Here is a 26,617-nt window from a genome sequence, read left to right as displayed (position 1 = left end):
AATGTTTATAATGAAAATGCTGACACAGTCTCAGTTCTGGTCGTCAGATTGCTTGCATTATAATTATATAAGAATGGAATGATATTAACTGAAGCTGAGCAGGAAGGCACTACAGATAAAATAGACAAATATGGAGACTTTATTTCTAATGCAATAACTACAATTTTAGTAATATGCCTAGTCATACAAAATCCAAACAGAGCAAGAATTTCAAAGTGTCAAACTTTCAAACTTCTAGAAATAACCATTGCTTTGCAACAGGATACAGATTTAAAATGTTTGCTTTTGTGTTGGTCTTCACATAGCCACTCTGAGACCGCACTGAGGGACATGAAGCTCGTTAAATGGCAGACCGATGAGTCACTCCCCAGTGGGATAAAAATAGAATGAAACTGACAAATATAATGGCAAGAAAATTACTTCAGCAGTGGGTAGCAGTGTTGATTGTCAAATATGCAAAAAAAAATAATAGAAACTGAAGTAGGAATAGTTTTACGGATTCAGAAGCTAGGTTCAGTAACATGATGGAAGTGCATATCAAATGAAGTGAGAATTATCCCAGGTTCATACTTTTTTTTTTTACCTTTTAATCAGAATAAATGTCTTCAGAAAATATGACTGATTCATCACGAATCAATTCTAAAATGCAGGTAATTCTTCTTAGTACTAATTAAAGGGAAATTGCTCCTTATTTTTTTTAAAAAAAGTGTGTAGAGCCTCTTAAAATGATACTATAGGTATTAATATTTCATACATTTTAATAAAAATGTGAAGAATGTTATTATGCCAAGTAGATACAGGGAAAGGAATTAAATTAATCATAAGTGATTCTTTTGATTATTTTGACTTTAAGCTTCTTTATAGTCTCTTACAGCAGTAGTATTTCATTAACCTTGGAAGTGGGAGAAGGCTTGTTCTGGTTTTGTAGTTTACTTGCAGGAAAGACTTTCTCTTCATCAATTTTATTTTTCAAACACAAAGGCATTTGCAGAGTAATTCCATCGTGTTGAAACGAGTGACCTCCTTTGAGGTGTCCTGGGCATCTTGATTATCTTCCTCTAAATGACTTTAGAGATTTCACAGAGGGTAAGAGGTAAGTGAAACTTAAACGTGTTCATTTTCTTGTTTCTTCTCTTTTGTCCAGTTATACAAATTTGTGCAAACTTCATCTATTTTCAAACTAAGTAGTAGCTAAAATATAACAAAATAAAATCCATGTGTAGTGAATAATTTTCATAACAATAAGCAAATGCTCTGCAATAATACATAATTTTCTTGTATCTATCAATATCAGTGCCTCAGAAAATTCCAACTTATTACTCCAATCCAGTAGAAAGCTGGCAATACTGTTGTCTACAAAGCAGAAATTTAACAAAAAGAAACAAAAAGAACCACATTGATTTTTCTATGCAAATTATGTTGTCAATATACCACTTTATTTTTATGAGAACCTTGCTTATTGCAAATATTTACTGTGTCTAACATTTAGGAATGTAACAAATATTTAACTAATTTTTAGTGTCTACCCCACATTGTTGAAGGAATAAAGCCTCTAGGACACAAAGCTATAACAAACCTAGACAACATATCAAAAAGCAAAGATGTCACTTTGCCAACAGAGATACATATAGTCAAAACTATGTTTTTTCCAGTAGTCATACACAAATGTGAGAGTTGGACCATAAAGAAGGCTGAGCACTGAAGAACTGATGCTTTTGAACTGTGATGTTGGAGAAGACTCTTGAGAGTCCCTTGAATAGCAAGGAGATCAAACTAGTCAATTGGAAAGGAAATCAACCCTGAATATTCATTGGAAGGACTGATGCTGAAGCTGAAGCACCAATACTTTGGCCATCTGATGCAAAGTGCTGACTCAGTGGAAAAGACCCTGATGGTGGGAAAGATTGAGGGCGGGAAGAGAAGGGAATGACAGAGGATGAGATGGCTGGATGGCATCACTGACTCAATGGACATGAGTTTAAGCTAACACAGGGAGATAGGAAAGGACAAGGAAGTTTGGTGTGCTGCAGACCATGGGGTCACGACTTAGCAATTGAACATTGAAATGAAAAAGGATGAAGTCAAACACAGTACTGGTGGTGATGGTGGGGGGTGTCTAGCATGCTGGAGGGGCCAGTAAGTACAAATGCTCTTTTGTTTTCTCATTTTTCTTTCTTCTTCTTTTTTTTTTGAAAAGAATGGAATTTCCTAAGGAGATTGGAAAGGGAGAAGGTAGGGCAAAGGGATATTCCAAGCAGAGTGAACAGCATATGTATAAAGAAAATTGATATGAGAGAGTGTGGCACCGCCTTACTGTGGTAACTGATGACTTGGGAAGGGCTGCACCCTGGGCACCAGTGCAGTGGTGAGCAGTGAGTCTGCCCTGATGGGGAGGGGCAAGTAGGGTCTTGTGTACTGTAGTTAAGACACTGAATTTTATCTTGAAACATGTACGAAAGACCCTTGATCAGAGGTGTGTCAGAGAATGGTGCTTTAGCATCTATACAAAGGGGGAGTTTGAAAGTGATAGATTGAGTGGTCAGTGCATCAAACCTTAGGCAGAGGGCATGTGAACGTCTAACTGTTGTTTTCAGTCACTCAGTCAAGTCTGACTCATTGCAGCCCCATGGAGTGCAGCATGCCAGCTTCCCTGTCCTTCACTATCTCCTAGAGTTTTCTCAAACTCATGTCGACTGATTTTGAGAAACTCGGTGGATGATGCCATCCAACCATCTCATCCTCTGTTGAACGAAGAGAAGTTTATCCATTTGCATTTAGGTAACTAGTAGAGTCTCTCCACAACTAAAATGTGAACTAGATGCAAGTTGGTAGATTCCACTGAGTTCAGCCCTAGTGATGTCAGAGAAACAAAATGGGACTAATGAACCACAGGCCTCTCTCACTGGGTCTCTCTTACACACACACACACATATGCACACTCACATACTAAATGATACAAAAGGGAAAGGTTTCCTGAACCCCACATTGCTCCAGTCTGTCCTGAGCTGTGTAGTTTAGAATAAATTAGCATCTGAGCTTTCTTCCTGGTCCACTCCTTTTTCCGAGTTAGATCATTTCAGAGAGGCAAAGATAAGGTGAGGGATGAAAATGTCTGGTTTTTTCTCTGTGTGGTGGGGAGCAGGAGAAAAGACAAGAAATGCAGGATAAAGTGTAACACCAGAAGCTGAGTGTCTTGAGCTATTACAGCCCGGCTTGTCCTCTTTCAAGGTATCTGGAGACTCAGGCTTTTAACCTAATTCCCTCCACAGAATAACTCTGAAGGTTCTTCTAGTCCAGGATATTCTGTTTACAGGCACCTCTCCATAGCATTTCCCCAGACCAGTCAAAGAAACTAAAGGATGACGCTCCCTCAGTCATTTTCAGAGTCTAGGCATAGTAAGAACTCATTTACTATTTTATTTTTAAAACAGATGCTACTTAATATAACTAAATACCAAAGAAAGTATTAGTCATCTTCTCTAATATTAGCAATTTTTAAAGATTTCATTATAAACCCCATGGACATATTCTATTATTTTTAAGATTTCAATCTGATTATCCATTGATTCAACATTCTTAGCAGACAGGTCACTATCTTCTTGCTTTGTTCATTAACTCATGCTGCAGTGTCATGCATAGTGTCTCCCCTCAGCCCTTTATCTATTTTGGCCACGCTTGACCTTGTGGGATCTTAGTTCTCTGAGCAGGAATTGAACTCAGTGCCTTGGCAGTGAAAGTACAGAGTCCTAACCACTGGACAACCATGGAACTCTCAAAACTCATTAACTATTCTAAACGAATGTATACATTAATGGGATGCAAATTCTTTGGAAGATGCTGAGAAGGTGATGGAGCTGGTTATCACTGATCAAAAGATCATGAACTCTAGAGGACTAGAAATGAATATTTTAGAACTGATTACCTTAAACCTATGAAAATTATCATAGCAGATACCAGTCCTAGAAACAGGAGAAGTAGCAACCCCACAAATAAGTAAAACTAACTTGTTTTGATGAGATTGAGTATTGGAATATTTATTAGAAATACAGAATAATGAGAGGAAATAAACAATGGAAAAGAAGGGGGCTGGTGCTGGAAATATGATAGGTAAGAAAGTGTAGAAATATAGAGTCCAGCACAGGTATAGGGAAGTTTGCATTTTAGTTGTAGTTTAATGATAACAAGACTCATTTACTCAATATAAAAGAAATACTAGTTGAGCCCCTAATAGTGACAGATTCAGCTAAAAGTTAAAATTGATTTATTTTCAACATTTATGGTCCTATCAAACAGTGGGACAAAGAAGTTATTTCAGCATCAAATTAATAAAAGTATGAGTACAAACTAAGATAAAGTCAACACCAAATGAGGGGGAAAATGCAAAAGTACCAAAAAATATTGTGCTATGGAAGCATAATAAAGAAGATTCTTTAACCCCAGAGTTGAAGGACAAGTAGGCATTACCCACTGGAGAAAAAAAGGTGACAGAGAAAACAACACACTCAGAAATACTGTTGAGATTGTAGAGGAAAGTTGTCTTTTCTTTCTCTTTCTCTCTCTTTTATTTTTACATTTCTGATATTAAATGATGAATAGTAGAACTGATGCCAAGAAAATGAATAAGGAGAACTGTATGAGCTAGGACCTAAACTGCAAGCAAGGGCCAGGCCATACAGAGATGTTTTGTTTTAAACCATATTTAAAATTACTTTTAACCCTTCAGTGAAGAGCAATTCAAGGTTTTACAATCCAAGGTAGCAAAGATGTGTATTTCAAAAATGTGCCCTTGGCAGAATTATGCAAAAGAATTGGGAGGTGGGCAGGAGGGATGCCGGGGCACCTGTGCCAGCAGTCTGGAGATAACGGATGTAGCTTGGACCAGGATGCAGGGCATAGGAATATAGAAGGTGTCAGGTTCAAAAGTGTTGGGGAGAGAAAAACCCACAGGATTTGGTGATAGATTTGACACAGGACAGGTATGAGGAGGTGGGACAAAGTTATGTACCAAAAATAATTCCTGCTTCTGGTGTACCTAACTGAACGGCTTGTATTGCTATTATCTGAGGTAGAAAACCACAGTTAAGGAGCAGATATGGGAGGCAAGATAATGAATTTGGTCATGGACATGCTGAGTCTGTCATACTTAAAACGCATTTATCCGGAGATTCGCATACTTCACTGAAATCTCAGGTGGGAAGGGTACACAGAAAGAAACAAATTAGAGACCCTAGAACACAGCCTTAGAAATTCCAATATTTGATTACTAGATTAGATTACCATCAAACTGCCAAATATTTCCAAAGGAGACAAAACCACCCCTTGGATAGAAGAAAAATCAGAGAATATAGTGTTGGAACTAAATGAAGAGGTTTTCAATAGGGATGAGCAGTCGAGATGTTTTATGGCAATGAGTGGTCAAATGAAATAAGTTCTGGAAATTTTCCATTGCATCTAGACTCTTAAAAGTAAGTGGGTATCATAAGTAAGTGGGTCGAGGAGATGGTAGGATTTGGGGAAAGAAAAATAGTACACCCTGAACGATCGGGGGAATTGGGGTTATGAGGAGGAAATAGAACATAGCTAAACTCAGAGAACTGTTCAAAATGTGAGAAACATTGTGAGCATGTTTAAATGTTTGAGAAAAATCCGGATGAGAGGTGGAAATGGAAAACCTCGGCACAGGGCAGACAATTACTATTGAGAGGGGGTTAGAGGGGAGAGAGTTGGGGGATTTTCTGTGTGTGGAAGGGATGCTTCCCTCATATAGACATGAGTTTTTAGGGCTCATGCAAGGTTTGCTTAAGGATGTTAAGGAAGGTTATGTCAAATAAAATCTCAGGTCAGCTGCCAGGAATGAATGAGGAGGTGTACGCAGCCCTGGGAGCCTCACTGCAGCCTGGTGTCCTGTAAGCTGGTCCTTCTGAAACACGGAGAAGATCCTCCACGTATCCCACAGCAAAACAGACAGCAGCTTGTGGGAGGAACACACTGAACATTCCATTTGAATTTAACATACATAATTCTCAAGAAACAATTATACCCAGTGCTCTGTGATGATCTAGAGGATAGCATGGTGCTGGCGGGGGCGGGTGGCGGGGAGGTGGGAGATGGCTCAAGAAGGATGGGATATATGTATACATATGACTGATTCATTTTGTTGTACAGCGGAAACTAACACAACATTGTAAAGCAGTTACGACTCTTGTACGACTCTTTGTGACCCTATGGACTGTAGCCTGCCAGGCTCCTCTGTCCATGCGATTCTCCAGGCAAGAATACTGGAGTGCATTGTCATTCCCTCCTCCAGGGGATCTTCCTGACCCAGAGACCCAGGGAATGAACTTGAGTCTCCTACATATCCTGCTTTGGCAGATGGACTCTTTACCACTGTGCCACCTGGGAAGCCCCATAATGGAATATTACTCAGTCATAAAAAAGAATGAAATAATGCCATTTGCAAGAACATGGAGAAACCTAGAGATTATAATACTAAGTGAAGCAAGTTAGATAAAGACAAATATCATACAATATTATCTATGTGTGAAATCTAAAACATGATACAAATGAACTTACCTATGAAACAGAAATAGACCCACAGATATAGAGAACAAACGTGTGGTTGTCAAGGAGGATAGCAGGGAAGACGCATAAATAGGAGATTGAAATTAACACATACACACTACTATAGATAAAACAGGTAACTAACAAGGACCTACTGTATAGCACAGGAAACTATAGTCAATATCTTGTAAAACTTATAAGGAAAAGAACTTGAAAAAGTATCTGGAAAAGTATATATAAATACACACACACACACACATATATATACACACACATATGAGTGTATGTGTGTTAAGTCACTTCAGTTGTGTCTGACTCCTTGCAACCCTATGGACTGTAGCCCGTTAGGCTCCTCTGTCCATGGGATCTTCCAGGCAAGAATACCATGCCCTCCTCCAGGGGATCATCCTGACCCAAGGATTCAACTTGGGTCTCCTGTATTGCAGGCAGATTCTTTACCACTGAGTCACTGTTTTCTGTACACCTGAAACCTTGTCAATCAACTATACTTCAATTTTAAAAACTGACTTCTGAGCCTGGTTTAGCTACTTTATCACCAGAGTGAAACAAAGTTTTTAGAAATGTAATAATGTGTTCCCAAAGAATTTAAAAACAGTGTAGAGAGAGAAAAAGACAAATTTTACTGACTTAGGGATAGAGTAAAATGTCCATGGATGACTAACAGAAGGAAACATCAAAACTTGTATTTATTTTGGTTCTTTTAAACAAATTTTAAACATTTTTCAAAACAGAAAGGTGAAATGAACAGCATATGGAGAAAACAAGGAGTCCAGGAAAGACAATTGCATGTTCGATGAACACCTGCCTAGTTCAAGGGAACTAAAACCTTATCCCAGATGGAAGGTAGAAAGGGAAAACATTTTGTTGTTATTGTTTTTGTCCTTTGACAGCTCTCTGAGAAAGGTGAAGTCAGGACAGTCTCCCCTTTTCCAGCTCCCGTCACTAACCCCTACCTCTTCTTTATTGTCCTGTTCTCAGAAAGAACCACAGGCTCTCAGGGCTGGCAAAGGTTGAACAGAACATTTTCAGGAATTCTCTTCTTTCAGAGATAATATCATTGACATCCCAAGAGATAAGGAATTTACTCAAGGACACTAGCTGATGTGAGTCAAACAGTAAAGAGCCCAGATGTCCAGACATGAAACAAAGAACACATTTAACTGCATATTGGTATTTATTTATGAAAGCTGTTATGATCGTGAGACACCAAGGTATCCCACCTTTATTCTTCAATTTCTATAACTACTTGAGATAATATAAGTGAGACAGTGTCACATAAAACTGAAGATTGGCGTGTGTTGCTCATATTTAAGGTTGATCACAGGTAAATATTTAGATTAGATTAAGCAAACCTATATCATCAAATCAAAATCAAATTTTGATGTGATTAAGGAAAAGCTTTGCTTCAAGGAAACATTACTGTCATTTAGTTTACATAAAAGCAGCAAAACTTCACTTCAAAATTGTTAAGGGTATTAATTACTATATCACCTTCCTATTATTGCTACACAAATCGCACAGATTAAATGTCTTTAAACAGCACCCATGATTTTCTCACAGTCTGTAGGTCAGGTTCTGGGTTGGTTCAATTGCTTCCCCTGCTTTAGGTTCACCAGGCTGGAATCAAAGTGTTTCCTGGCTGGATTCTTACAGAGAGGTACCACAGGAGAATCCATTCCCTAGCTTCTTCAGGTTGCTGGCAAAATCCAGTTCTTGTGGTGGTAGAACTGAGATTCCAGATTCTGACTTTGAGCTGGAGGCTGCCCTTAGCTCCTGGAAGAAGCCTCTCCCTGATCCTATCCTGTAACGGGGCTAGCTACAGTGTGCCAATTCCTTTTTGTGCTCAGAATCCACCTCTGCTGTACCTCTCCTCTGCCTCCTTCTGCCAGCTAAAGAGTGTCCTTGGCTTTTAAAGGCCCTGTGATTAGATTGAGCCCACCCCAATAATCCAGGATACTTTCTCTGCTTTAAGGTACACAACCCTGATTACATCTTCAAAGGCCCTTTCGGCTCTGCAGGTTTACATATTCCCAGGTACCAGGGACATCTTTGGAGGGCTATTATTCTGCCAACTACCATTACCTAATTGCAGAAAGGAATTTAAGAACCTTTCCAAAGTTCCACTGTTGTGTAAGATTATACGTATTGGAGTCTGAAGCCTTGTTCCCAGCCTTTCCTTAACTCATCTGCATTCTCTGCCTCTTTAGTTCTTACCTGTGGACTTTTGCCAGTTCTAGGGATTAGTCACAAGAAGACTGTGGAAATGCGCTATGACTCCCCCAAGACATACGTTTGGATAAGATACTGAACTATCACGACTGTAAGGTGAACTAAAACTCAAAAAGGATTGGCTGATGGATGACACCTAGTCAGTATATGGTATGTCAGGTAAAGCATTACAGAGCATGGACTTCACCTGGGCAGGCATGAGGACAAGGCATTCAAGATATACCCTCATATCCTCACATGACCCAAAACTGGGCTCCAAAGTAATGGGGAAATAACCCAGCTCAAGCTCAACTCATAGGCTCAACCCCTACATGGAAACCACATTAAATTCCTGACACATATAAATGTATGTATATTATAAAAATATAATTTATTCAATTATAAATGTAAATGAATATTTATACAGAATGACACTCTAATAACACAAGATGTAGAACTTATGACATAATAGCAAACCTTGTGAAAACCTTCAGAGAGTTCTAGTTGGTTTCACATTTTAACATTAAAAACCTTGGTAGGGGGAGGGAGGTGGGAGGGAGGTTCAGGATGGGGAACACGTGTATACCCATGGCAGATTCATGTTGATGTATGGCAAAACCAATACAATATTGCAAAGTAATTAGCCTCCAATTAAAATAAATAAATTTATATTAAAAAAAAGAAAAGAAACATTATTTTAAGCTGAAAATAAATAAATAAATAAATGACATGTAAAAGGCTGAATCATAAAAAAGAAAAAAAACCTTCAGAGTGGTTTCCAATGAAAATCTGTAATGGCTCCTCAGTAATATTTAAATGAAACTGAAAGAGAGAGAAATACGTTACATTATAGATCCCGAGGGGGATAAGGGTGATGAACTCAGAGAATTTGCTTTTCTAAGAGGTTTATTGTGTGTCTTATAATAATTGGAGAGAACTGAGTGGAGAGCTGCTCTCACACCCTCTCTAATGACCACTACTTGAAGCAAATTAGAATGACTCCAACTGTTTCTTGCCTTGTCAAAGCCAATATTGAAGATAGGAATAATTAATTTTCACATGGAATAGATTTCTACTGCTTTCATGTGGGTTGAATGCAAATTATATTTTTAAAAAGTGCTATAATTTTCCTAGCAAAATGCCACTTTTCATGGCATTTCAGAGACCAAATATATACATGTATGTAATTTTATATTATATTCCTTGCTTTTATATAGTACCAATATGAATGGGAAATCAATACATAAACACACTTTAAAGATTTATGGTTATAAAGCTTCCTTTTAGGTAACATTTTCCATGGCAGGTATGACCTACTTAAGAAAAAGAAACATGCTCACTATGGAAAATCCATGTTTATAAAAATGCATTAAATGGTGATTATTTAGATAATAAGATTTCTTTTCTTTAGCTTTACAAAGTGCTGCTCAAGAAAATATTGCTACATAATCAGCTTCTCCAATGATTGTAAAGTATAATTTGCCTTACTTAAATTTAATTTATTCCATTTTAAGGCAAGACTGCTTTTTAAGATGATGCATGTCTCTTTGGGCTTACTGTTCAAGGACTGTATTTTCAAATAATGGAAAATTTGACACTATTTGCTTATAGAAAAGTGTATTCATATGTATTCACTGGTGACAAATTGGGACTGGTTCCTAATTGGGAAAGGAGTACATTCAAGAAACTAAGATCGTGACATCTGGTCCCATCACTTCATGGCAAATAGACGGGGAAACAGTGAGAGACTTTATTTTCTTGGGCTCCAAAGTCACTGCAGATGGTGACTGCAGACATGAAATTAAAAGATGCTTGCTCCTTGGAAGAAAAGCTATGAAAACATAGACTGCATATTAAAAAGCAGAGACATTACTTTGCTGACAAAGGTCCATCTAGCCAAAGCTATAGTTTTTCCAGTAGTCATGTATGGATGAGTTACATATGAGAGTTGGAACATAGATAAATCTGAGCACCAAATAATTGATGCTTTTGAACTGTGGTGTTGGAGAAGACTCCTGAGAGTTCCTTGGACTGCAAGGAGATCAAACCAGTCAATCCTAAAGGAAATCAGTCCTGAATATTCATCGGAAGGACTGATGCTGATGCTGAATTTCCAATACTTTGGCTGATGTGAAGAACTGATTCATTGGAAAAGACCTTGATGTTGGGAAAGATTGAAGACAGGAGGAGAAGGGGACAATAGAGGATGAAATGGTTGGATGATATCACTGACTCTATGGACATGAGTTTGAGAAATTCCAGGAGTTGGCGATGGACAAGGAAGCCTGGAATGCTGCAGTCGATGAGGTCACAAAGAATCATACACGACTGAGTGACTGAATTGATTCATATGTAACTCCAGAAGTACTTGAAAAATTATTCAAAATTTGGATTTTTTTTTCCCCTGGAAATGTGGCTCAGAATACTGGCAAACTGTGCCTTTACTTGGAGAAGGCAATGGCAACCCACTCCAGTACTCTTGCCTGGAAAATCCCATGGACAGAGGAGCCTGGTAGGCTGCAGTCCATGGGGTCGCTAGGAGTCGGACACGACTGAGCGACTTCACTTTCACTTTTCACTTTCATGCATTGGAGAAGGAAATGGCAACCCACTCCAGTGTTTTTGCCTGGAGAATCCCAGGGACGGCGGAGCCTGGTGGGCTGCTATCTATGGGGTCGCACAGAGTCGGACACGACTGAAGCAACTTAGCAGCAGCAGCAGTGCCTTTACTTATATTTAGTCAAGTATCTAGTTGATGTCTCCCTGATGACTACTCAAAGGTTTTGCTATTTTCTTTAAATTCTCAGCCCCCTGACCCTACCCTGTATTTTTTTCCTTATTCCTATGTGTTCATCTTTCTCTTGAGTTTCTGAAGAAGTGTTCCTCTTTCCAAATATTTCTTAAATTCTTCCATTTCTCTTTATTCTAAACATTGTTCAAAATTGAAAAGTCAGGGAAAGAAAAAGTCAGTCAAATCCACATCTAATTCCTATTATTCATTAGTTGCTTGAACATCGGCAATTTACTTAAGGATTTTTAAATATACAATTTCTTATTAGTTAATGTGATTAATGACACTTACCTTGCAGAGTTTCTGTAATGGAAAATAGTAACATTGGTATTGCACATGGCAGCCCCTGAAGAAACAAAATTGTGCTTCAGGGGACTTCTCTAGTGGTCCACTGGTTAAGACTCTGAGCTCCTAGTGCAGGGGGCCTGGGTTCTATCCTTGGTTGGGGAACTAAGATCCTGCACGCTATTTAGGTAAGTAAGTAAGTAAGTAAGTGAAAGTCACTTAGTCATGTCTGACTCTTTGCAATCCCATAGTCTATAGAGTACATGGAATTCTCCAGGCCAGAATACTGAAGTGGGTACTCTTTCCCTTCTCCAGGGTTTCTTCCCAACCCAGGGATAGAACCCAGGTCTTCTGCATTGCAGGCAGATTCTTTACCAACTGAGCCACCAGGGAAGCCCAAGAACACTGGAGTGGGTAGCCTATCCCTTCTGTAGCAGATCTTCTTGACCCAGGAATTGAACCAGAGTCTCCTGCATTGCAAGCAGATTCTTTACCAGCTGAGTTATCAGGCATGCAATGAGGTACAACTAAAAAATATATATGCCTCAGTTAATACCCTTTCGTCAACTACCCTCAGACCTTTTTGGTATATATTTTTCCTTCTTTCTCTTCTACAGTGAGTCTCTTTCCCCATCTCTCCCCTTCTCTCTCCAAAACCCAAATCTCCTTAATATGTACATATGTCCCTTCCATTTTTAAATAGTAATAGTCAGTTGTCCCTGGATATTGAGTATTTTGTCTACTGTCCATTTTCCCTCTCTTCCTTCACAACCAGGTCTACACAGTTGGGAAACATTAATTCATTTCCTAATATTTGAATTCTATAGGATTCTGAATTCAGTCCCTATTCAGAACACATTCACAAGTTCCAATAGTATGTCTAAAAATGGTTTTCACATCCATGTTACTTTATTAGAAACCCCTATTATAATATAAAAATATAAATTCTCAATTCCTTACCCAGATCCACTGAATTACAATGTCTGGTGAGTGGATTCTGGAATCTTTATATTAAAAAAATATATATATAGTCAAATGATTCTGGTAATGACACTAGTTTGGTATCAAGTGGCCTACATATATCAATAATTCCCACAGCCTTCTTTTCATTACTTCCCTGTCCTGAACTCTAAATCTGTGTCTTCAATGGCCCTCTAGATCAGTATTCATAGCTCACAGAGTCGATAGTAAAGTCTTCTCCAGACTTTAAAACAAGGGAAAGAGGATTGCCATCTGGGAGCTAAATTAGTTGCATCAATTTACACTGGGACAAACTTGTTATTTCCTGGATCAGAATAATAGGTACTTGAATGGACTGTGTGTGGTAAGTTGCTTCAGTTGTATCTGACTCTTTGCGACTTTATGAACTATAGTTTGCCAGGCTTCTCTGTCCATGGGATTCTCCAGGCAAGAATATTGGAGTGGGTTGCTATGCTTTTCTCCAGAGGATCTTCCCGACCCAGGGTTTGAACACTCATTTCTTCTGTCTCCTGTATTGGCAGGAGGGCTGTTTACCACTAGTGCCCCCTGGGAAGCCCTGAATAGTCACAACCACCTAATTTAATGATATTTAAAAAGAAGATGAAGAAAAATTGGGAGCACAGTCCAGAGAAACACAGTTACCATTTTTGGCCATGACTGGTGAAAAGAGAGGCAGTATCTTGGTACAGAAGAGAACAAATTACCTGAGCTATCTTTTCTCTTATAGGGTGGAGTGTTTGAATGTTCATCACTATGATCTGTATGAAATAACACTGAATATTTTGGACCTCATTTGTTCTAATTCCAAGTTCATTAAAAATCTAATTACCATAATGGTTTTCCAAATACCAACAAATTGGGCTCTCAGAAAGATAATATATATAAATATTTCAAGTACCAGAAAGGGATAGCTCCTTCTGTAACGATGTCAATGTAGAGAGGGAGCTCATTCTGAGTGTGTAAAGGGAAGTGGAGGAAGTTGAAACTTGAGTCCATGTAAATGTCCATTCTTAGATTTGTTTTGACTAGTCCACTAACCTGCTTACTGAAGAATAAAATGTATACAGGCAAGAAGAAAAACCAGAAGTTCAGGAAAGAGGATATGATGGATATGAAGGAGGATATGATTTAGAACTGATGTTTCTTGCTAATTTTTAGAGAGCTGCGAATCAAAATTACAGTCAGGTATCACCTCACACCAATCAGAATCCATGTCATCAAAAAGTCTACAGATAATAGATCCTGGAGAGGATGTGGAGAAAAGGGGACCTTCTTACACTGTTGATGGGATGAAAATTTATATAGCCACTATGGAGAACAGTATGGAGGGGCCTTAAAATACTAAAAATAGAACTATCATATGATCCAGTAATTCTACTTCTGGGCATATATCTGGAGAAACACATGGTTCAAAAGGATTCATGCACCCATGTGTTCATTGCAGAGCTGTTTACAAGAGCCTAGACATGAAAGCAACCTAAATGTACAAGACAGATAAATGAATAAAGAGGAGCTAAAGAGCCTCTTGATGAAGGTGAAAGAGGAGGGTGAAAAAAGCTGGCTTAAAACTCAATATTCAAAAACCTAAGATCATGGTATCCAGTCCCATAACTTCATGGCAAATAGATGGGGAAAAAATAGAAACAGTGACAGACTTTATTTTCTTCAGCTCCAGAATCACTGTGGACAGTGACTGAAGCCATGGAATTAAAAGCCATTTGCTCCTTGGTAGAAAAACTATGATGAACATAGAGAGCATATTAAAAAGCAGAGACATCACTTTGCTAACAAAGGTCCATATAGTCAAAGCTATGGTTTTTTCAGTAGTCATGTACAGATGTGAGAGGTGGACCATAAAGAAAGCTGAGCACCAAAGAATTGATCCTTTTGAACTGTGGTGCTGGGGAAGACTCTTGAGAGTCCCTTGGACAGCAAGGAGACCATACAAGTCAATCTTAAAGAAAATCAACCCTGAATATTCATTGGAAGTGTCACATCAGTTTACTTCTCTTCCTAGGTTCTTGTCTCATCATAACAAAAATTTAGAGTGGTAGACTAAAGGTTGTAGAACAACAGGCAAGTTACAGCTCAGTTCAGCTATTGCAGACAGATCTTTTATTAGCCAGACACTCTCAAGACATGGGAGCTGACTGATTCCCAAGGAGTCTTCCTCATCCTTCCTGTCGATACCTCTTGGCTCCCCCAGCCCTTTTATATTTCTTGTCTTCTTTTGATTATGCCCTGTGCAAAGTAGGGCTTGTACCCACCCCCAGTCAATGAAAGGGAATGCAAATAGGCATATGCTCAAGGCCAACAGACAATTGCAATTGTTATATAACAACACGCTGTGTTGTTTATACTATCCCATATGTCTTCCCATAATTCAATCTGTTATAATTAGATATAGAATATTCATGAGCCCTCAATGGGCTCCTAGTTCCCTAATTTTACTTGGAGATGCCCGTGTGGTTACTTTGTATCCCCTGAGTGCCTACCACACAAGTGCAGGAGTTGAAAAAGTCTTTGTAGTTATTTTTGTAGCGTATCTGTGAGCTCTCCTGGATGTGTCTGTGATTCAGTTTAGATATCAGCTTGCATCCTTTTCAGCCAGACCACTCCTTGTTGCTCATGCCTAACTGCCTACCTAACAGAAGATCTGATGCTGAAGCTAAAGCTCCAGTACTTTGGCCACTTGATGCAAAGTGCCAACTCATAGGAAAAGACCCTGATTCTGGGAGAGACTGAGGGCAGGAGGAGAGGGAAGAGACATAGGATGAAATGGTTGGATGGCATCACCGACTCAATGGACATAAGTATGAGCAAATTTCAGGAGATAGTGAAGGACGGGGAAGCCTGGTGTGCTGCACACACAAAGAGTTAGACATGACTGAGCAACTGAGTAATAAATAAATACACAATGGAAGGGCTTTCCTTGTAGTTCAGACAGTAGAAAATCTTCCTGCAATGCAGGAGATTGCAACCCAGGTTCAATCCCTTGGAGAAGGGATTGGCTACCCACTCCAGTAATCTTGCCTGGAGAATTCCATGGACAGAGGAGCCTGGCAAGCTACAGCCCATGGGGTGACAAAAAGTCAGGCATGATTGAGCAAACTACACTTCCATACAATGGAATATTACTCAAACATAGAAAGAATGAACTTATCTACAAAACAGAAAGAAACTCACAGACATAGAAAACAGATTTCTATAGCAGGATGCAAACTATTATATATAGAATGAATAAACAACAAGGTCCTACTGTATGGCACAGGGAACTGTATTCAGTATCCTGTGATAAGCCATAATGGAAAAGAATATGAAAAAGAATGCGTCTATGTATAATTGAATCACTGTGGTGTACAGTAGAAATTAAAACAGCATCATAAATCAACTATACTTCAATAAGTTGGAAAAATAAAAAGAACTGATGTTTCCTGGACTTGGGACATATTGGTAAGGATACAGAAAAATGAACAGACACTCAATCGATTTTTGAACAGAGATGAAATGTCTTGCTAATAACTTGGATACAGGAGGTTAAGAAATTGAAGAAATCAAGGATGACTCCCAGGTTTTGAGTCTAAAGACCTGAGGAAATGTTGTTGCCTGGAAGAATATGGTGAGTGGTAGTCATCAATAATTTTATTTTTTCCATGTTAAATAGAAAGTGCATATTATACCTCCAGTTAGAATGTCAAGTAGGCAGCAACCATGTGAGTTTGAAGATCAGTGTAGTTACCAGGATGGAGGCATGTAATTGAGAATCTTCAGCCTATTAAGTCATGTGATAGCTAAGATAACAGGTTGGAGTAGGGGGGAGAGAAGATTGGGATTGAGTGCGGGATACTCCATCACTTCTCAGAACCAGCCAAGAAGACTGGGATGTACTCATCAGTGTTACAAAAGGTCATCTCTCTTTCCAAGTTCAGATGCACCTCAACCTTAATTATGTAAAATTAAACACATTCCTCCTCTGAACCAGACGTGTCACCCTGAAAACTTCTCTATGACATGCTATGTCACCCTGAATACTGTCCTCCATATATTCACATTCAATATATTCCCTACTCTGATCAATTTGGCCTTCCACATAGAAATTGAATATATGCTATTACTCTCTTCCTCTTTCTCTACGTGTGTGTGTGTGTGTGTGTGTGTGTGTGTGTGTGTGTGTCTCTCTCTCTCTCTCTGCCTCTGCATTGGTCCCCACCTTCCTCATGGATCAATCTTCTAAGTGGTGATTGCCTCTGTTTTTCCCCTTCAATCCCTCTCATTTTTGCTGTCATAATGGTTTTTGAAACGTAAACTGGTCTTTAGCTTTTCCTTCTTGAGATACTTTGATGCGCCCACTGCCTTTAGAGTTTGAAATTTCAGACTGTCTTGCTTTATAAGTCTGTATAACCTGAAGAATAACCCTCTTTTCCCAAAGAATCTTATTGCATACTCTTACATCAATAAAGCTCAAACTTACATGTCCCTGTTCATGCTTTTTTTCCTCTTCTGGTGTTTTGCCGTTAACACATACAAATATAGAATATCTGCATCACAGACACGCTGCTATGGGACAGTAGTGTCCTGGTGCAAACTTTGGCCATTTTCCACTAAACAATTTTCTACAAAATAAAGGTAAAATGTCACTGTAAAAAAATGCTTTAAATCGTTCTCCATCTGTCTCAGAAAGACTAAATCAGATACCTCTCCTAAGTGTTACTATAATGCATATACACACCTCTTTTATAGCATTTAAATTACTAGCTGAAATAGCTAACTTAACTTACTTATTTACTTACAAATTATAACTCTTTTGTTTCCTGTGATTACTTCATAAAACTATGATATGCACATGGACTCTGAGATGATTTCATTAATTACCGTAAACACAGGCTCATATCTATTTCTACCATAAGAAAAATGGAACTAGATTGCTCTGACTGATACAAACTAACCATAATAATCTGTCCTTTGGGATGAGCCATATTACGTGCAAGCGCAATCAGAGTTCTGAAGCAAAGAACAGGAAATGGCTATTATGAAGACAATCAAAACGGCTGCCATAATCATAAATATCCTAGAAGAAGGTCATGGCAACTACTAAAACTGATACACAGTTATCTAAGAAATGACTGAGGTTAAAAAAATAAAATACCTTATTTTTTTCTCCTGTTTCCACTGAACTTGTGCATGTTCAGTCTATTCAGGCATGTTTCACTCTTTGTGACCCTATGGACTATAACCTGCCAGGCTCCTCCGTCCATGGGATTCTGCAGGCAAGAAAAGACAGAGGTGAGTTGCCATGCCCTCATCCAGGGGATCTTCCCAAACTAGAGATGGAGCCTGTGTCTCTTAGTTTGTCTGTATTGGCAGGCAACATCACCTGGGGAGCCCATCACTGAAGTACTTCTTACTTTTTTTCAATGTACTTTATAACTTTATAATAAAATTTTACCACTATAAAATGTCACTCTTTGTATCTGATAATAGTTATTTTCTTGAATTTTATTTTATTTGATACTAAGTAGTTACTCCATTTGTTTTATTATTAGGGTACATGATATGTGTATTTTCCATCTTCTTATTTTTGATCTGAGTTCCTTTATATGTAATCTTTTCCAGTTTTATTGTAGTATAATTGACAAAGAAAACTTGTATACATTTAACATGTACATTGTGATATTTTGGTACATGTATAAAATATGAGATGATTATCACAATCAACTTAATTAACATATTCATCACCTCACATAGTTATCTTTGTGTGTCTGGTGAGAATGCATGTGATCTACTCTCATCAGATTTCAAGTATACAATAAGTTATTGCTGAATATAGCCATCATCTGTACATTAGGTCAACAGAACAATTCTCTTACAACAGAAAGTTTGCACTCTCTGGACAACATCTCCCCATTTCTCCTATGATTCAGCCCCATACAACACCATTTTCCTCTTCTTACTTCAGGTTCAACTCCTTTATATTCCATATACAACTAAAACCATGAAGTATTCATCCTTTACTTTCTAGCTTATTTCACTTAGTACAATGCCCTCCAGGTTCTATGTATAGTAAATGGCAAAATTACCTTTTTTATGACTGAATAGTTTTCCATTTGATACATATGTCACATTTTCTTCATTCATGATAACTACTTAGGTTGTTCTCATTTATTGGATATTATAAATAATGCTGCAATAAACATTGGAGTATAGTTATACCTTTGAGACCTAGATTTTTGATTTCTTTGGCTAAGTACCCAGATGTGAGATTGTTGGACCACACTGAGGAAACTCCATACTGTTTTCCATACTGGCTGCACCAATTTACCGATTATTACCAACAGTGTAAGAGTTCCCTTTTTTCCCCATGTCCTTGTCATCGTTTGATTCTAGGATGAAAGCTATTATTACAAATATGAAGTGATAACTCATTGTGGTTTTGATTTACATTTCCCTAATGATTAGTGATTCTAAACACCCATCCATGTACCTGTTATTCATTTGTATGTCATATTTGGAAAAATGTCTATTTGGGTCCATTACCCATTTTTTTTTTTACTCACTTTTTAAATGAAGTTCTTATGTGCCTTGCTATCGAGTTGTATGAATTGTTTATATATTTTGGATAGTAATCCCTAATCAGATATATAATTTGCAAGTTGACTCCCATTCTGTAGGTTGCCTTTGAATTCTGTGGATGGTTTCCTTTACAGTGGAGAAGGCAATGGCAACCCACTTCAGTACTCTTGCCTGGAAAATCCCATGGACAGAGGAGCCCAGTAGGCTGCAGTCCAGGGGGTGGTGAAGAGTCGGACATGACTGAGGGACTTCACTTCACTTTCACTTCCTTTACAGAGACTTTTTACTTTGATGGAGTCCCATTTGTTTATGTTTGATTTTGTTACTTTTGCTTATGCCATCTATCAAGAAAAGAAAATTGCCAAGTAAAGGAGATTTTTTCTATGGAAAGATTTTTCTTCTAGGAGTTTTATAGTTTCATGTTTTACATTCAAGTCCTTAATCCATTGTGGGTTTAGTTGTGTGTGTGGTGTACGATGGTAGTACAGTTTTACTTGTTTGAATGTAGCTGTCCAGTTTTCCTATAGCCATTTATTGAAGAGTATGTCCTTTCCCCACTATATTCTTGACTCCTTCCTTGTAAATTGCTGTTGTTGTTCAGTTGCTCAGTTGTGTCCAACTGTTTGCAACCCCACGGACTGCAGAACGCCGTCTTTCCTGTCCTCCACTATCTCCTGAAGTTTGCTCAAATTCATGTCCATTGAATCAGTGATGCTGTCTAACCATCTCTTTGTAAATTAATTGGCCACGTATATATATGGGTATATTTCCAGGCCCTCTATTCTGTTCTATTGACCTATTTTTATGCATCTGTTTTTATGCCAGTACCACACTGTCTTGAATACTATTGCTTTGCAATATAATTTGAAATCTGTACATGATGCCTCCTGGTTTCTGCCTTTTGCTCAAGGTTAATTTTTCAGGATCTTTTGTGGTTTTCTGTGCATTTTGAGGTTGTTTACTTCTTTGAAAATTATCATTGGTATCTTGACAGGGATTGCATTGAATCTATAGATCACTTTCAGTAGTACAAACATTTTAATAATACAAATTCTTCCAATTTTTAAACATGAGATATCTTTCCATTTCTTTGTATCTTCAATCTGTTTCATCAGCATTTTATAGTTGTCAGTGTACAGATCCTTCACTTCCTTGATTAAATGTATTGTTAGATATTTTATTTTTGAAGCAATTTTTTGCTTTTGATTTCCAACAATTTGACTATGATGTAGATATGTTCTTTTTTTAAAAAAAATGAAATCCTATCCATTGGATATTAAGCATATTTTCCACTAAGTTTGAAAACATTTTGGAAATTATATCTTCACAATTTTTGTTCCCCAACTTCTCTTTCATCTCCCTTTGGGATTCCAGTTATTTTATGGTGGATGACTTGATCTTGTTCACAAGTTACTGAAGCTTTTCTTTTTTCTTAGTCAGTGTTACAGTTTAAATAGTTTCTATTATTCAGTCTTCAAGTTATTTGCTCTTTTCTTCAAGTCCAAACTTCTGTTAAGCCTATGTCGTAACTTTTAAATTCATACAAATTTTGTAGTTTTAGGATTTGCCTTGGGTTCTTTGTTATTGTGTCTATATCTCTAAAGATATCCCTATTTCTTTGTTCATTATGCACATCTTTTCCTTTAATGAAATTTTTATAATAGGTATTTCAACATCTTTGTCATCTTTGGGTTTATTTCTATCAACTATACTTTTATTTATATATCACATTTTTAAAATTTCTTTGTAAGTCTGCTAATTTTCTTTGTATGATGGACTTGTGGCTGCTACTCTATTGAGAGTCTGCTTTCTCTCCTTAGAGAATGTTCAATTTTATTCGAGAATTTAATGAACTTACTCATGACTTTTTCATAATTTATATGAAATCTTAAAAAATTGTACATGTATTATTTCATCAGGATTGAAAGATTATTCTATTGAAGAGCTCAACCAACAGGTAATTGATTTTCATTTTACTAAAATGGTTGTCTTTGGTGTGATATAATTGCTTTTTATCTACATAAAATAACATGTTTATTTTTTTTTGTTTTTTTTTTTGTAAAATCATACAGGAAGTGACTATCTACATTAATTAACTAACTATAAAGTGACTTAACTAGTGAGAAAAATATTCATACTACTTATAACTTTTTGTCAAAATTACCTTACAGATAATTTTAAAACAAACAGGTTTTGTTTTAAGCTTTGTAAGGACAAACACCCTAAGACTGAAGTAGCCCTACTCATAAGTTCTCATAAAAACTCTCATCGAAATATTTGAAATCTTCCCCAAGACCTCTCCATTCTGGCCAGCATTTTCCAGCACTGTTTGACTTAAGAACTCTCTGTTCAGCTCTGGGCCCTCTGAAGAGCTTTTGTGGGGTTTTTTAGTTTTTGTTTTCTTCCTTCCAGGCCTCATAGAGTCTCACTCTCCATATATACAGCATAGTATTTAGTCAAAAACTCAAGGAAACACTTTGCAGACTCCTGGGTTTTATTTTGCAGAGTTAGTTCATCTTTGGTACCTTGTCCCATAAATCCAGATACCTCAGCAACTCTGACGTCAGATTTGTTTCTCTGTTTGGGCTCCACTTCCCTGTGTCAAGCTTTGAAAATCCCTCCAGGCAAAAAGCGGGAGTGACTATGGAGCAAGCACTTCTAATATGTTCCTTCTCTCTAGAATCATATCCTTATGCTGCCAGTTTCTACTGCTTAAAAGGAGGCGCTTCATAAATCTTATCAAGTTTTACAGTTACTGACTGTGGAAAGATAACTATAATACTTTCCTCAGTGATTGCCAGCCCAATGCTCATTTCCAAAGCACTTATACATAATACAATTCCTTTGTCTCACATTTAGCAGTTTTTCCCAAATCTGTCACCCCACTTGAGTAAAAAACATTCTGCTTCCCACTGTTCTCTATCCACTCACAACTGATTTACCTTTATTTTTAAAATAACAACTAAAAGTAAAAAGAATTTACAGGTTCTCTACTTAAAGATTCTCTGAGGATTATCTCCCAATAAACACACAGAATAATACAAAACAGTTCTAACCACTATCGCTTTACCATTGTTTGAGGCCCACCAGCAGAGGGGCTCCCCAGAGATAAAAGTGCCAAGTAAAACCCTGTGTTGCTTTACTGTGGAGCTATGATTTATGCCCAGCTCTAATCCCCATGGTCCCTCACTTCCCAAGGCATCTTCTTCTGCCTTATTTACATTCTGACCTCCCCTGGTCCACAGAGAAAGGGTTCCACTTAGCACTCTGCCTTAGCGTGCTGGGCATACGGTGAGCACAGTGATGAAATTTAACATAATTTTTCAAAAAAAAAAGGTTTCCCACTGAGATAATAGGGGGAATAATGCCTTTCCAGAACTTACACAATGTGTTACTCTTTGATCTAAACTGCAATTCTACTTAGCCTGACTTTGGGTACGTATTTATTTGTGACTATAATGTAGTTACCCTGCAAGATTGATGGGATGAAGGAAGGGAAAAAATTGGAAAAGAAAAGGAGCTGTTATAAAAGAGCCCTAAGAGCAGTTTTTCTGTTGCTTTCATATTCCTTTTTTATCACCCAATGGTGCAACATATATTTCTTCTACTTTTGTACCTATAATTCATCTTCTAGTAGGTGACTGAATGGGTGGAAGTGACTTTGACTTATTTCTCTCCTGTTACTGTATCACTATATGTTTATTTAGGTGCTTGGTGAAGTTTTCAGGTACACTTTCATAACCTTCAACAGAATTTTTGACTGAATGGAAATAACTTGAAGGATATTAGAGAATATGATCAAAGTAAATGCTTTTTAGTATGGGCATCCCTGGTTGCTCAGATGGTTAAGAATCTGCCCACAATGCAAGAGACCAAGGTTAGATCCCTGGGTCAACAAGATCCCCTGGAGAAGAGAATGGCAACCCACTCCAGTATTCTTGCTATGGAGAATTCCATGGACAGAGGCTACATTCTACGGGGTCGCAAAGAATCGGACATGACTGAGTGGCTAACACTTTGACTTTCAAAGGATTTCTTTCAGTTGTAGGGCCTAGGAATGTAAAACATGATCTGAGATCTGACATTAAGTTGCTGCTAGTCTTATATTTCAAGATGTCAAATAAATTAATAATGCATAGCCATTGCAGTCAATAGTATATCTATATTTGCATATTCCTAATATGATATATAAAAAACTTTAGTTACTGCATTTTCTCTTATGATATATATATTTTTTTTATTCTGTAAACATCTTAGCTCTTTATCTCATTTAATTTTTGAAATACACACCACACTCTCCATGTTGATTTTCTCTCTACTCAGAAATCTTTGCCCTTATTACCCATAGTAATTTTCCTACTCGTCTTCCACGTGTAAATTTGTAGAATTGTTTCCTGATTTCCCAAGAATAAGGTCTATTTCTAATTGCTACATACTTTTATAGCATGTTATTCTGAGTTTCCTAAACTTCTTCAGTGTTCATCCTTTTAAATATAGGGAAAACTCTTGAAAAGCAAAAACTGTATGTATCTCTTCTACTGCCACAGACCCAGGGCCCACCACAATGTCTTGCATGTAGCAGGTTCTCAGTCAATACATGGTGAATAAATGAATGAATTTTAGGATTCCTTTGAAATGAAAATTCCATACTTCCTAAAAGAGTCCCTCTTTTATGAGTGACTATATATACACACACAAAGAAAGTCCTTTTCCATGGACTCTAAGATGCCCTGTGCAGAGTCAGAGGCTATAGACCTGCTTATCTATTATTGGTTGACAATAAAATTTAGGACATGAAAAGAGCATCTGATTGTAACCAAGCAACCAACTAAAATGTGAGAAATTGAGTCCCCTGTATCCTTCTTCATGTAATGCTAGGAACAAATTTGGCTTTTTCCTTATGTGTTTGCTTAATGTATTGGTTGGATTGGTCAGAAATTTCACTAAGAGTTGTTAAGCCCATTGCAAGCATATATTTAATTAAAACCAAACTGGAGCTAGTGGCCTCCACAGTAATAGATCTTATATTTACTATAATGAACTTTTTTTATTCTCTGATGCTAATGTGGGTCTTTAGTTTGTATAGGTAAACATATACATTATATAAAAATGTAAATGAATCTTGATTCATAATTTTGATTATTATGCTGTTCGTCCTAGGAGATGTCACCATGATTTTTAACCATGATATATTTCCACTTTTGCACAGTAACTCTGACTTAACTCCTTGGCTTTTATTCAATTTCTTCCTCCAAGACTGTGCCCTGAATCTAAGACAAAAAGCAGTGTGGTCCACCCAGATACCCTAAGAATGCCTCCCGGAAGAGTCAGAAGGTTATACTTTACAAGTGTCAGTCAGTCCTTTTTTTCCCCCATGACACTATATTTAAAAATATATTTTACTTGATTATTCACTGAAAGTGCAATGATGCAGATTAAATATCTCCTAGATATATCTGAGATTATCCCCTGGATATAACCCTGGTAGCTCAGCTTATAAAGAATCTGCCTGCAATGCCAGAGACCCCAATTCAATTTCTGGATCAGGAAGATTCCCTGGATAAGGAATAGGCTACTCACTCCAGTATTCTTGGCTTCCCTGGTGGCTCAGTCAGTAAAGAACCTGCCTGCAATGCAGGAGACTTGGGTTCAATCCCTGGGTTGGGAAGATCCCCTGGAGGAGGGCATGGCAACCCACCCCAGTATTCTTTCTTGGAGAATCCCTAAGGACAGAGGGAGCCTTGGCAGGCTGCTGCCCATGGGGTCAGAGTCAGATATGACTGAGTGACTAAGCACAGCACAGCATACCTGAGAAATAATTACTGATATTTAGAAGAAAATGTACCAATCAAACATTATATTTTTAATGCGTTAGATGAAAACTACATATATACATTTTCTTTTAGTAAAGAACACATTAAATAATAGTAGTATGCTTAAAAGGAATCCCTCAAAATCATTTTTCTCTTGTACAAAAAAAGCAATTAATTATAAATATATTTTCAATTGAAATAAAATAAATCCTAGTGCTATCCAAGCAAATGTATTTATATTTAATGACTGTGACACATTCACAGAATGCTGCAAGTAATAGGCATCTTGAACCTGTTTATCATATTGAGTTCTGTAACAGCTAAAGACTCCTTCTAATGTTTAAGTAGATCATATGCAATAAGATTTGTCTAAATGATCTAGTTTAGTAAATGCCATCCAAACACATCAGCCTAACTGGCCCTCATTAAGAATACAATCTGCCTTCTTATCTTTGTTAAGAAGAAGAAATGTTTGCGATAAAATATTTTTCTAAGTCGCTTAGTTCAAAATCTTATAAATAGGCATGTGGAAAATTAGAAACTCAAATACTGGTGATTCTTTTTACACTAACTTTTAAGCATCCAATGTATACTCAGCGTTTAGCAAAATCAAGATGTAATTGTTTACCTTGGTCCAGTTAAACTAACCTTTATCTGAATGTATGCTGGCAACAATACGTGCATTAATTACAAATGCCAAGCATCACAACACAGCAGGATCTTTCATTCAGAAAGTATAGGTCTTCAACCAGTTAAAGAATTAAACATCAGAAAAATGTTATGTGTTTCAAGGACTTAGGAAATATAGTAGAAACTCAAGTGCTTTTAAAATCTTATTTTACCTGCAGGATAACCTTGGACAAGACACCTAATACTAGTTAATTTCCCAAGCTGCATTTTTGGAACATAATTGTAAAATTGAATAGTTTGTTTAACTATATGTTGTACAGAAGAAGCAAATGTCAAGTCTCACCTAACTATTAGAAATGAAAGCTGAGAATATCCAAAATAAAACAACCATATGATTTTCATCAATAACAGAAATATCACTATTTTTTCAAAAGAATCCAAATTTGTGAAAATTATGCCTAATAATAAGAGACAGAGAAAATGAGGGAAATTGAAGCCATGTTGACTATTCAGCACACATAACATAGAAATAAATGGGTCCCATTTCATTTAACTTCATTTAACAAGTATATTACTATATTGTGTACTTAAGAATTCCCTTGTTTAAGTACTGCAAAATGTATATAATATAAAATCTCTTTCTTCAAAGAGGATCAGAGCATCCAGCAGGAATTACATGTATCCAGCTATAGCCTGGCAATCAGGAAATAGTTATGGAATTTTTTTCCTTCTCTTTCAGAAATATCACTATTTTGTA

General features: G+C 37.3%; 1 long non-coding RNA gene across 1 annotated transcript in view; it reads left to right on the top strand.

The window, feature by feature from the left end:
- The first annotated feature begins 287 nt into the window (after positions 1-287).
- LOC132342564 (uncharacterized) overlaps positions 288-26,617 on the top strand; it is a 41,609-nt gene continuing 15,279 nt past the window's right edge. Inside the window, exons 1-2 of the long non-coding RNA XR_009490972.1 lie at positions 288-650; positions 982-1,093. This is a non-coding gene — a long non-coding RNA (uncharacterized lncRNA). The remainder of the gene's footprint in view (positions 651-981; positions 1,094-26,617) is intronic.

This window comes from Bos taurus, chromosome 17, assembly GCF_002263795.3.
Source record: "Bos taurus isolate L1 Dominette 01449 registration number 42190680 breed Hereford chromosome 17, ARS-UCD2.0, whole genome shotgun sequence".
NCBI classification, from domain to species: Eukaryota; Metazoa; Chordata; class Mammalia; order Artiodactyla; family Bovidae; genus Bos; species Bos taurus.
Note: the sequence above shows the minus strand (reverse complement) of the source record. Positions and strands in the feature narration are given on the sequence as shown.